Source organism: Dermacentor andersoni, chromosome 7, assembly GCF_023375885.2.
Source record: "Dermacentor andersoni chromosome 7, qqDerAnde1_hic_scaffold, whole genome shotgun sequence".
In the NCBI taxonomy this organism is placed as follows: Eukaryota; Metazoa; Arthropoda; class Arachnida; order Ixodida; family Ixodidae; genus Dermacentor; species Dermacentor andersoni.
In genome coordinates, this window is record NC_092820.1 from 53,201,352 (window position 1) to 53,213,936 (window position 12,585).

Here is a 12,585-nt window from a genome sequence, read left to right on the forward strand (position 1 = left end):
AGCTCCACACGTAGCAGCGATTCCAGCATTGCTGCCCAGTGGTTTAGCTCGCCGCAGTTTGAAGTGCCAAAAAATATAAGGAGAGACAACTGCATTATAGTCTTGTTGCAAACAAGAATATTCTGAGGCCAGAAACTATCAAAAAATTGTCATGATGCACCACTGTGCAGGGTTTTATAGCAAAGTCAAATACATTTAGTGCAAATATTACGCTATGATGGTACACAATGGTGGTAATCTTTAATAATATAAAAGGTGCCTTAATGTTGCAACAAAAGTTGACATTACTTAATAATGTCCCTGTAAATTTTAGCGTGCAGGGGCACCACTTGGCTAAACAATAGTGATGTAATGTCTATGTGTACAAGTATTACCCATGCATTTCTGCCATTGTCCAAATGGCAGAAATGAATGGGTAACACTTGTATACATAGATATAACATCACTATTGTTTGACCAAGTGGTTAACCTGTCTGCCTCATGCAAGATTAGAATGAAAGCATAAATCATATAGAGTCACCCTAACAGTAACATCTCATTTGAACTTCACAGTAAGTAGACGCCTGTTGACGCCAGCCTCCCCCTGCCTCCCTGAACTGTGCTGCACGCTTTACAGAGAAATTATAGTGGTATCACTAAACTCTGAAGCTATTCAGGACTTCAGCATTGTAGAAGACATCTACAAATGTCCTATTTCATGTATAACAGCCTGAATTGCTTGCGCATCTTACCAAGTGCAAATTAAGGTTACTTGTACTTGTTTAGCATTTTTGCCTGCTAGACCACAATCCAATGACATCAATATATTAACATATTACCTCGAAGAACCTAATTTGGCTAATAGATTAACGCCTTCGCATACTGCCACAGCTGCACTCTGTCCTATGCGTTGTAATCATAAAGCAGTGCTTGTCCACCAGCACTCCAATGTGACTAACATTGATCACCTACACAGCTAAGTAGATGGTCATGATTCAGGTAGCAAATAGCTAAGAGAAAGAAAAATCCACTCACTTTGAGAGCTACAATACTGCGATAACTTGAGAGAGATGGACCCATTTTAGGCAGCAGACCTCTTCTCAGCTCCAGCAGAACAACAGCAACTTGCCTTTCAGTAAAAGAAAAGGATTGATTAGTAATGATAAGTTACCTTTTTTTTGCTGAGTCTCAATACAATTTGACTGTCATGCATATCCACTTTCCGCTTTAGTAATACAACTCAAATATTCGTAAAATAGAGTCTATGATAATACCATTCGCTTCTCTTGTATGTCCAGATTTTTTCGCACTGATACACCGTTTCCTTCTTGCTTACTGAAACGAATGCCTTGACTGCCCAGACATCATTCGAAGCAACACGTCTTGCTGCACCGTAAAAAGTTGCACCAAGGAAACACAGCAGAGCAGCCAGAGCGAAGAACTTTTTTTCTGGTCACAATAAAAACGTGCGCCTAAGCAAGAAAGTAACGATCACAGGTAGTGAGCCACTGCTATTGCCTCGAACGTTTATTTCCGTATTCTAGCAGAAATTGTTGTATCGGATACAGTATTCTCTCAAGCCTATACAAGCGTCAATACAAGTGCGGAACAGAACGCAGTTTTATTCTACGCTTTTGACGCGAGTGAGCAAAAGGTTAGAAGTACCACACGAAACTTGCGACCGAGCCGATCGCGCTATCACTGGAATCGATCTGAAAAGATAGGGTGATCCCTTTCCCCATTCATGCGCCATTTTTGGCCTGAGACGTTGCATATTGGTCTTTTGAAACAATATTTCTGTTCGCGACACCGGCTTGCAGCACATAATTTTAACACCTGCGTTATGCAAGCCAAATAAGATTAAAATGGGCTTAACTCCTATAGAAGAATGATAGGTGTAACGTTAAGGGATAAGAAAAGAGCTGATTGGGTGAGGGAACAAACGCGAGTTAATGATATCTTAGTTGAAATCAAGAAAAAGAACTGGGCATGGGCAGGACACGTAATGAGGAGGGAAGATAACCGATGGTCACTAAGAGTTACAGAATGGATTCCACGGGACGGGAAGCGTAGTAGAGGGCGGCAGAAAGTTAGGTGGGCAGATGAAATTAAGAAGTTTGCAGGGACAACATGGTCGCAACTAGTACATGACCGCGGTAGTTGGAGAAGTATGGGAGAGGCTTTTGCCCTGCAGTGGGCGTAACCAGGCTGATGATGATGATGACCTCATCAGCAAGTTACGAACGCACGTAGACTGTTGAACACCCGTTGAGAGCAAGCAGGCAATCAGTGTCCAAGCGCATACGTGCACCCAAACACAGGACAACTTTTTCGATACCGCAGCGTGCAGAGTTTTATACACGAAGTGAAAGACATCAGCGCAAATATCCCCGCGCGATGACGGCAAATGACGAGCGCACAAGCGTACACCACACAGCGACAAATTCGGAACTTTGCCAATTCGAACGTGCCGAGACCCAAGCAGCGTAACCATCCATCGTTTCTGTTCTTCGCTCCCGATGCGTCAATCTCTCTTTCTTCTTGTCTTGCTCCACTCTTGAGTACAAATCAAGAGATATTTAAGGCAAACTAACAACATTTACAACACACCACGATAACTGCCGGTTGACTTCACATCTGCCGGTTCTTCCACCACTCCTAATGGAAGCGCAGCGCGCGCTGTCCCCTGGTGCCGCACTCTGTGAGCGCGGAGATCGGAACAGAATCGGTTTCGTTTTCGCATTTGTACTCTAGTTACTGAAACTGCAAAATAATTGCTTGACAAATAATTGAATTCTAAAAGAGGAGAACGCTTTCTCTCCCACAAGTTAGTGCGTTTTATACAAAGGCAGAGAGAATGCAAGAAGCAGAAAGGCAGGGAGGTCAACCAAACCGTTCGCTATACTGGGGATAGCAAACCCCTGCGCTGCAATGAAGTGCAAAGCAGTGCACTGCGATGCATCAATAAGCTCTAGTATACTGATAATTTGGGCTGGTTGGTGCGTGTAATGAACGGGTAAATAATGAGTTGTGCCATAACATTTACCCATGTATAAAGCACATGGAACTAATATTGTTGCATTCTGGGCCAAAAAGAAATAAAGCTTGAATCGTTACATCTCGGCACTGGGCATTCTTTCTTCCCGTCTTTTTCTTTTTCTTCTTTTTTACAGTACACACAGTACTAGCACGGTAATGGGTCCTTCATCTTCAGTCACCTTCCAGTAGTTTGCAAACATGTCGGTGCATGTTCGCGTTTTTTATTCTGCCGTACAAGAATGAGCGCGCTTACCGGTCTTGTTTCAATATGAGGCGCCAAATGTTTGCAAAACATCTTACCGCAAGAATTAACGCATGAACAGTGAAAATTATGCCTAATCGATTTTTTCACAATGAATGGCCAGTTATTGACAGAGACGAGATATTTTGCAAATATTATGGGAATGAGTTCCACCAACTATATTGCAGTTCAGCAAAGCCCTTTCGCACTTGGGTTAATTGCTTGCCGCATTCGAAAATTTCATCCGACCGTTGTACTTGGATCTACATTCCGTCAGTACCCTTCGAGACCATTTGTTGCTAAATGTAAACGAAATTGCGGTCATTACACCGCCCCCTGCGTTTCGGTACTGATTTATAGTGCGCACAATTTTTGGCGTAGAGCACCAATGTCCTTCCCAGTGCACCAGCACCTAAGTGCCGCAAGCTTGTTTACGTATGCACGTATGTCCACGGCTCTTCGTTCACTTAAATATATAGGCTGCATTATTAACTACAAAGCGCTTAATTTTAGAACATTGCGAGAGCACGCATATATTTGCGCATGTGATCAGCGTTACAAGGCCCATATGCGCGGCAAACTGCGACCGGAATACAAGATGCGTATATATATATATATATATATATACGATCTGGTATTGCAGCTTTTGGTAGAAGGCTAGCTCTCACATTTTGTTCGTATCTTCATAATGCGTACAGTATGCGTGTTCATCGAGATATTGTTAGCTGAAACTTTGCGAGTACGAGCGCTCATTCAGACAGAATTTCAGACAGCTTAAATTTTCTCACAATAATATAGATGTTCGCATAACAAAAATACGCAATTCTGTCTGTTTCGCGCAAAACAGTGATTACAGTGAAATGTCCGTAAAGCTTAAAACGGGGAGCACTTTCCGTATATTAACGGCAGATTTTGTCGTGATATTGAATTATGACATACTTTCCGTATTTTTACCTCGAGTTCTCCGTACAATGATGGAAATCCTCCGTATAATGACGGAAATTTTTTACAGTGCACGTGACTTTATAAACCTCACACACGGGCCGTGCGAGCGCCGTCGATGCTGGGACTGCAAAACTGTCGTAGTGGCATCGCCAACATCTTGCTCGCCCGGTACAGACAGCGTCCGTATATTTGTAAGTATTATTAGCTGGTTTCAGTGGCCGAACGATCTGTACACACGTGAACGCAATCAAATCTTTGTACTTAGGTGTACACGTGAAATATATAGGCACGCTTTGCTGCACCCTGCGGCTGATCGTCGGGCTGTATTCTGCGGCACCACCAGTAGCTTCCACGGTACCGTACCCGACGCTTTCAATGTCGCACGCCTGACGGCACAGATTTTTTCGGTGCTTGAAGCGGTCGTTGAACGAAAACAGGCGCCAACATTTCGTGCACGGAAATGAGCAGGCATGACATAAAATTGATGTGTCAGTGATTGTCTTCGTAAATAAAAGAAAAACAGTAACAGTAAATATTCCCGGCAGCAGGACCAAGTCACCGCGGTACCTGCTGTGGTGTCTCATCTCACTGGTCCCGTTTTGGTCGGCTTGGCAGAATTTTTAATAATGAGAAATAGAGGCTTCCATGCCTGTTGCGTTCAGGAAGCATAAAAAGCAACGCTTTTATGTGTGTACCTCGCCGAGTTTTTGTGACCGTGGATGCTACGTGGCTACCAATATACCAACCCCAGCAGACGACGTACGCGCCATCTCCGCCGCGGGGTTCCTCGCCGCACCGCCAAATGACCTTCGTCTCTGCTTAGGCGCGTTACTCTTTCGAATGGCGCCGAAGGAAACGCACGTGCCAATTGAAGGCGCCGTCTCAGCACAGCAGGGGGAGCGCGCAAAAGGGACATGCTTTTATTTAGCTTTTTTCACTCATTTCGTTGTTAAAATTGTTAGGTGGAACGAGCAATGAATATATAATATTGGTCGCACTTCTTAGTTTCTTGGTCTTTTTCATTACACATAAGAAGATAACCATTATTAGCTTTTTTTGTTTTGTTCGACGCCTTCTTAGCACGAAATAATTGTGGATAGTAAGCGAACCCAAAGATTGCGTTGTTGGGAGTGCGAGCGTTCCTACGCGTTGGAAGGAACGGGGTTTTAGTGTGTACGCGATGGAGAAAGGGTAGTTTTTATCTGTAGGTTGTGCAAGGCTCGCGACTAGGTCGCCTAGAGCAAGAGAAGTATATGCCAGTTAACGACATTCCGAATGCAGAAAAGGAACATAATAACAAGTAGAAGCAGAGGAAGCCGGTAGGACATAGGTAACCAACGTAGAAATTAAGCTGAAGGCGACCATTCAGCAAAGCAATGTTGAATGCTGTGATGCAAGCATCGCAAACTGAACTGGCACCGAAACGAGAACAGGTAGGGAAGATGAAACCATCACGCTGGAAATGAGTGGCAGACCCGTTAGTGATGGTAACGAAGTGGCTGCCACTGACGTGCCGGCCGATGATGAATACAAGTGAAGGGGGACGATTGGACAGGAAGGGATGGCATCGGGACCTCAGGTAAGGTTTTCGGGGGCGGGGAGGAGAAATGGCATCGAGTTGTTTTTGTTGGAGCTTCAGGCATCCGGAAAGCAGGACCGGGGACGATAGAGAGGGTCGGTGTAGGCGAGCGAGTCCAGATTAGCGCGCTTCCGGCAAAACCAATAACGAAGGTGATTACAAAGGTCAAGCAACACTTGTGCAATACAGTGTAGTAGAGGCATCTAGTAGTGATAATGGGTGAAGTGATTGACGCACTGCAAGGACGCGGGACAGGGGTCTTGAAGCAAATAGCAAAAGGGGTTACCGATTTACGGAATGTTTCAAAGGAAGTACAAACCGCAGTGTCCATGGTGCCAGAGGTTGAAAGTCAGGGGTGTGCCAGATAATGGGCTGTGCTTGCAGTAAACTGCGAAGTTTCGGCGCTAGCTAAAGCAATCAACTTTACGGTCATTTACATCTACCGAGAAGTGCACCGAGCCGGCCGAGAAGGAGCTTTTGCGTGACTGGAAATATTTTAGCGATAGTGTAGCAACACCCGTTAGACGGCGATTCGCGGTGGTGGCAGTAGCTTGTTTAGGCGGGCCCCCTGCAATCAGGAAGGAAGATTAAGTATTGAATGTAACGACACATCAGTAAGGAACAGAATTACACCACAAATAGTTAAGGAAAGGTCAACGAAGGATGAGTATAGAGACGCTGAAATTTGTCACGCAACCACTCAGCTGAGAGAATAGCTGGAAATTGAAATCTGGCTGAATGCGGAATCTATAAGCCTGTACCACTTGACCGAAGCGCATCTACGAGATTCTGTATCAGAAAGGGTGCATGAAATGACTGGGTCAAGGAAAGGCGGAGGCGTAAACATAATAATGAAGCGAGGTATGTAGTGGCAAGTTGTAAAAAGGGGTCAGCATTTATGGATTAGCAACACATTGGAAGAAAAGAAGACGTGGCTTGTTGTTACTTACCTGTCGACAGGTAGTGAGAGCAGCGATAACAATAAATAATTGATTGATTGCGTTAGAAACGTTATTAATGAGCTCGGACACTCGGACCGTGTGATTTTAGCAGGAGACACGAATGCGCAAATGGAGTGTTTAGACGTATATACAGATTACAACGGCTCTCTAGTGCTGGATCAGTGCAATGAACAGAACCTTATTGTAGTTAACAGGTAAAATAAATGGCATAGCTAAGTAACGTGGTAGTGCGAAAATATGCTGTCTTTTATCGACTAGGCCTTAGCGTAAGGCTTAGCGATGGCAGAACAGCCGTTGGATTGGAAAGCGGAAACCACGTAAGTGGTGGAACAAGGAAATAAATCGAGCTATAGGAGAGCGCAAGCAGGCGTCAAAGGATAATGCAGAAGCCAAAAAGTTGGGATTACACGAAGAATAGGTGTTCCTTAGATGAAACAAATACGAAGAAAAGAGAAGGGTGGCTAGTCAGCTCACGCAAAAAAAAATTAAAGACACATGTGAACGTTGGGTGCATAGAATTCGCAAAAGAGACGAAGGTGCACCAAAACGATTGTGGAACCAAAGGAGAGAACTCGGAGCTCCAAATAAAAATTTTCAAACGGGGACATGAGGCATGAAGATGGTAACATCTACGAAAGAGACGATGGGCTACGGTACATCACAAACGCTATTAGGGATACCTTTGGCACGAAAGAAAGCCTAACTCCCACTCGAGCAGATCCAGCAACAACAAAGAAGCCTGAGGGATCAAAGTTTAAATAGCAAGCTGTTGCTGGTAAAAAAGCAGAAGAAAATCTCTTTAATAACGTGGCTGCAGGGCCCGTTGAAATTCCAATACAGTAAGCCAAAAACTTTGATGCAATGAGCAAGACACTGCTTACTAATATCATAGAGCAAGTAATTAGAGCGAAGAAAATTTTGGTTGACGGCATGAAAGCAAGATATATAATCTAAGGAAAATTTATTAAGCATAAGACGAGCTCATGCTGACCAGTTGCGGGAACATCGGTGACATATAGAACGGCAATGCAAGCCATAAAATTAGAATTCTCGAATTGCGTGGAAGAAAATGATGTACTGGGGCAACTACCAAATGGGTTCGGGCCAGGCAGACGCTTAGAGGATATCTTTGTACAAACTCAGTGCACAGATATTTCAGTAGCTCACAATAGGCCTCTATGGACACCACTTTTAGATGTTAAAGGAGACTACGACAACCTAGACAGGAAATCCTTATGCGATATTCTCCAGCACAAAAGCATAGATGATTTCTTGGTGTGCTGATGAATATATACCAAGACGACCGAGTGCAAATTACATGAGAATGCAGAAAGTGTAATGAAGTCGTCGAATTTCACGAATGACTGATGCAAGGATGTAATATGTACCCACCATTGCTCACGCGTAATCTTAAGAGCAAATAAAACGACTGGAAAACAGTGAATTAGGGTTCGATTTGCCCTACATGCGACATGGAGAAATGGTGCACCAAATGGTCCCCGGACAGACTTATATGTTGAACATAGTGCTACTAGCAGACAATGCAAGATATTTAAATACTACCGAGAATGTGCGCCAACGCAGCAACAAATCTACGCCCTATGTTTAGCACACAAAAAATCGGAAAGTTTGATCTTGAATGAAGGGATGAGTAATTACGTGTTGTCAATTTAACAATAAGTCAAACCCACAGTGCGGCAATGTAAATACCTCGGCGTATGCATAAACGAAGCAAATACTTATTCTAGCGCTCACTAAGATAATCTGAAAGTATAGGGTAAGCGGAATGCAGTAATGATGAAACATAGATCACGTTGGTGCCCCAACAAATTTGAGGTGGTGCGTAGAATCCAGAAATGAGTAATGGCGCCATTGCTAACGCTCGCAAACACCATTTTGTGCATCAAATAGGATACCTTATCTGGGTTGGAATGTCACCAAAGATCGGTAGGTCGGTTGACTCTTAGGCGCCATGGCAAAATCACAAATGAGGCGATGCAGGGTGAACCGGAGTGGGATCTCTTTTAAAGTCAGAGAAGCGCAGAGCAAGATTAGTTCTGAAGAAAGATTTAGGAGCATTGATTAAAATATACGGGCGGCTAAAGTGCACAGGCATCTGTACCTGAAAAGCGTCGATACAGAATGGAGGAAGAGGTCAGGAACGTTGGCAACCGAGTACAGGGTAAATGAAAGTGCAAGTATACAGCCAGGAGTCATCAGAAAGAGAAACAGAGGCAGTGAATTGAACCTAAAAAATAGGATCAAAAACGACCATAAATATTTCGAACAATTGGAAGGAAGAAATCAGAAGGGAAAGTCTGTACGCCAACATTGGCTGTGCCTTGCTATTCGAGGTTCGAGCAGGCTGCCTAAGGACAAAGACATTCCGGAGCAAATATTCTGAACAATATGAAGCATGCGTACGGTGCAGCGAAAATCCGGAGACAACTGGGCACATTCTAATGGAATGCCAAGGGAATCACCTATACCTTCAAGGAGCGTTCGCATTTAAAGTTGACGAAGGCATCAACCAGTGAGCAATCGAAATATGCAGCAGAGATTTTGAGTATTAGAGAAATAAAGCTGGCAAGCAATTAATACAACCGGATTCGTTACAGGTATAGGTAGCCATAAAAGCTAGATAGAGAAGTTTTGATAAAAAAGAAAGATTGAGAGATGTATAAAAACGTTATAATGGAAAATATGCAAAATATGCCTGAATAAATCAACAAGGCAAGGTTGGCTTTTTGCCTGGTTTCAGATGTGATGACACTAAAACATGATGATCCTCATCACCGCTGCCATGGCGGCGGCATTGCATTAGCCTCCCTACTGTGCCTGATTAACGCCTTCCTTGTCACTTAGTGAGGACATTTAATAGACAAAAACTAGTGCTCGGACTCCTTATGAGCTCACATAAAGCTTCACTGTATATAGATTTCAACTCATCGGATTTCCTATATTTTTCGCCTTTTTTAAGACACCTTGCTTCAGATTTCCTTTAGTATTTTGTTAACTACTACCCAATTACCTGGCGATCGCAGATCGCCGGCCTTATCTCGCTCTATATTTTTAAAGCTTCCGCTCCCATTTATCGGCTGAAGTCATTTTCTCCTTAAAAGTGACGCACTCCACCCGTGCATCTTCCCTTGCAGTTTACAACCATAATCCCTCCCAATAACTTTTTCTACAAACTGTGGGCAGTTTGTGGAAAGGTGCGGCGCAGAATAGGCGAATTGTTAAAGACTTATTTTCCTCTCTAGCTCTTTCAATTTCTTCCTCTATATGCTCTACACGTTTTCGTTGCTTTTTTCAGTGCATCAATTCCAGAAAATTTGCCACTTGCGTACGAGTGTTGGTCGTGTCTTCACGTTGTGCGTTTGTTGCCGCCACGATGCCTTGGACACACTCCTTTGCACATGCCTTTAAATTGGAATCTTGATTCTAAGACTCACTGAGGCGTGGAATAATTATTTAAAGGGCAAGCACTCTTAAGTCACGTGTAATTTGTACACAAGATGAAGCGACTTGAATCGCGACCGAATAGCAGTTACCCAAGGATTCGAAGACCGCCTAGCTGACGTGAAGGAGTATACCCGTGACTAGGCTTCGCGGCGCATTCAAAACAAGATCAAAGCGCCCCTGTGCGATTACACTCCAGCCGCTCCAGGGGAGAAGCCGCTGGCCCATGTGGGATGGGCTTCTCGCTTTACGATGGACGAGCCACGGCTCGACGTGCCTTGGGTGGCGTTGAGTTAGAAACCCCGGGTGTCTTTAGGTTGTGCGCATTTCTTTTCGTGCCATGTACTGTATCACTGCTGTAAAGCGGTCCAATGCATCGCTAGGTGTCGTAGCTCGACTCTCTTTCAAATTCTAGGAACACGGAGTTTGAAACGCCGCAAAGAAGGATTTCCCTACACACCCACGTTTGTTTTTCTGAAGGCACTCCCTTAATTCGTAACAATTTTTTTACACACGAAAAGTAATTTTGTATAATGTCGCCGCAAAAAAGGTACGTGCACGCAGAGAGACACGTCGTTCATAGCAGGCTCGCTGGCTAAGAAATCATTGCTTACGCACGAAAGAATGTACGCCGAATACGACGTCTAAACAATGTCATCCATGCAACTACCACGGCAGCGGTGGATCTGTGCCTTGTGATCAAAGGGACCGTGGAGGCAATTGTAGACCTTTCTGGGGAAGCAGTGTTCAAAAAAGGAATATGAACGTCCGCAATGAAAGTTCAAGAAATCGTGCTTTCAGATACGTGCTACCCGTCGATAACAACGCCAACCTGACGCATAGAGCATGTACAAACAGCTAATTCTCGGCAACCTTCGGCAGCGACTAGTCGGCCTTATCAGAACAATGCGATCTTTGTAGCATGCCTGTCGCTAAAGCAAGAGAAAGTAAACTGAAGGGAATTCCTTCCAGTAGTCGGCTTGCCATGCGGCGAAGAACACGGGAGGAATTTATGCCCGGAGGGGAACATTCTTCCGACGGCTGAATGAGCATTTGACGTCCACGCATTTATATGTTGGCTTCCCGTTGTTCCCACTACATCGCTATGCTTCCCAATTGCAAGATGTTGTCAGTCATTTATTGCGGTTACCGATCACTTCGACCACAATGAAGTGTACCTTTTGAAGCACCAACTTTTTTTTTTTTTGCCAGAAAGAACTCACCCTCTCCCTAACAACTGGAATGCACTGCTGAGTATTACAATCGGAAACCTGGAACTGCCAAACATCCGAGATTCCACTGAAGAAGACGGACGTGATTTCGCCCATTTTATGGCGAAAGTGGCGGGATGTTAGAGCAAGATGCGCCGGAGGCTCTAGCGGATCGAAATGGCGTTGCGAGTGCGCAGATAATATATTTACGGCAGTTTAGTGTTTCTATTAATAGGTAGTGCATAGATGCTTATGTCTTGGTTTATATTCTCTTTGGTCGGAATGTGCAAAGTTATATTGTGCTTGTATATTCAACTAAATTCTCGAGTGATTCGCAGTAAACTGATCACTACATGTGCCGTTGTCATGCCAATCATCGTGACTTTTATCAAAGCTCGGACATAGACGTTCCGTGTCTGTTTAAACGTTCTAGCACTGCTTCGACTTCCTGATTTTTATTTAGAGGGCACCTTTTATGTAGCCCTTGTTCTGTAATTTTGTATGTTCATAAATATGACGTAAGTCGTTGTGTAAAGGGAATTAATTGTTCGCACTTTTTCGCATCAGTATTGGAGTCATAAGCGATCCTAGTTCAGCTCGACACACACACACAAAAATTAATGAATGATTACCAATTCTCCTTGGCCTTCAAATCTACCAGCCCCTCCCCCCCCCCCCTCCCCGTAAGCTGCACTAGAAATTTAAACAAACACACCCAACAATTTTAACTCCCGGGGAAAACCCTCATCGAAACGCAGACAATGGTGGGGTAGCGAGTGTACTTATTCACTTAAGTGGAGAGCGATGAATAGCTACTAGACAAAAAAAAAAAAAAAAATGCAGCGCGTGGCCATCGCCTAGACAGAGAGCTTAGGTAATGATACCATATGTGAGATAAACTCCCATATTTATTTCAATCATTTTTATTACTGTGTGCACATGACCATGGGTAATGGGAGTTGTTGCGACTTTGCCAGCACCTTGGAAAAGGTCAATGCCAAATCGAAATGTCTTGGGCTTCCATGCTCTGTATTTATCGCTGATTAGCCTCGCATGTAGTCAGCAACACGAGGATTATGTACCAAAAAAAGCTACATCGAAAAAAAATCAGGAAACACCTCAACAAATAAAAAGAAATCTTATAAAGAGTCTGATAAAGTCTTTTAA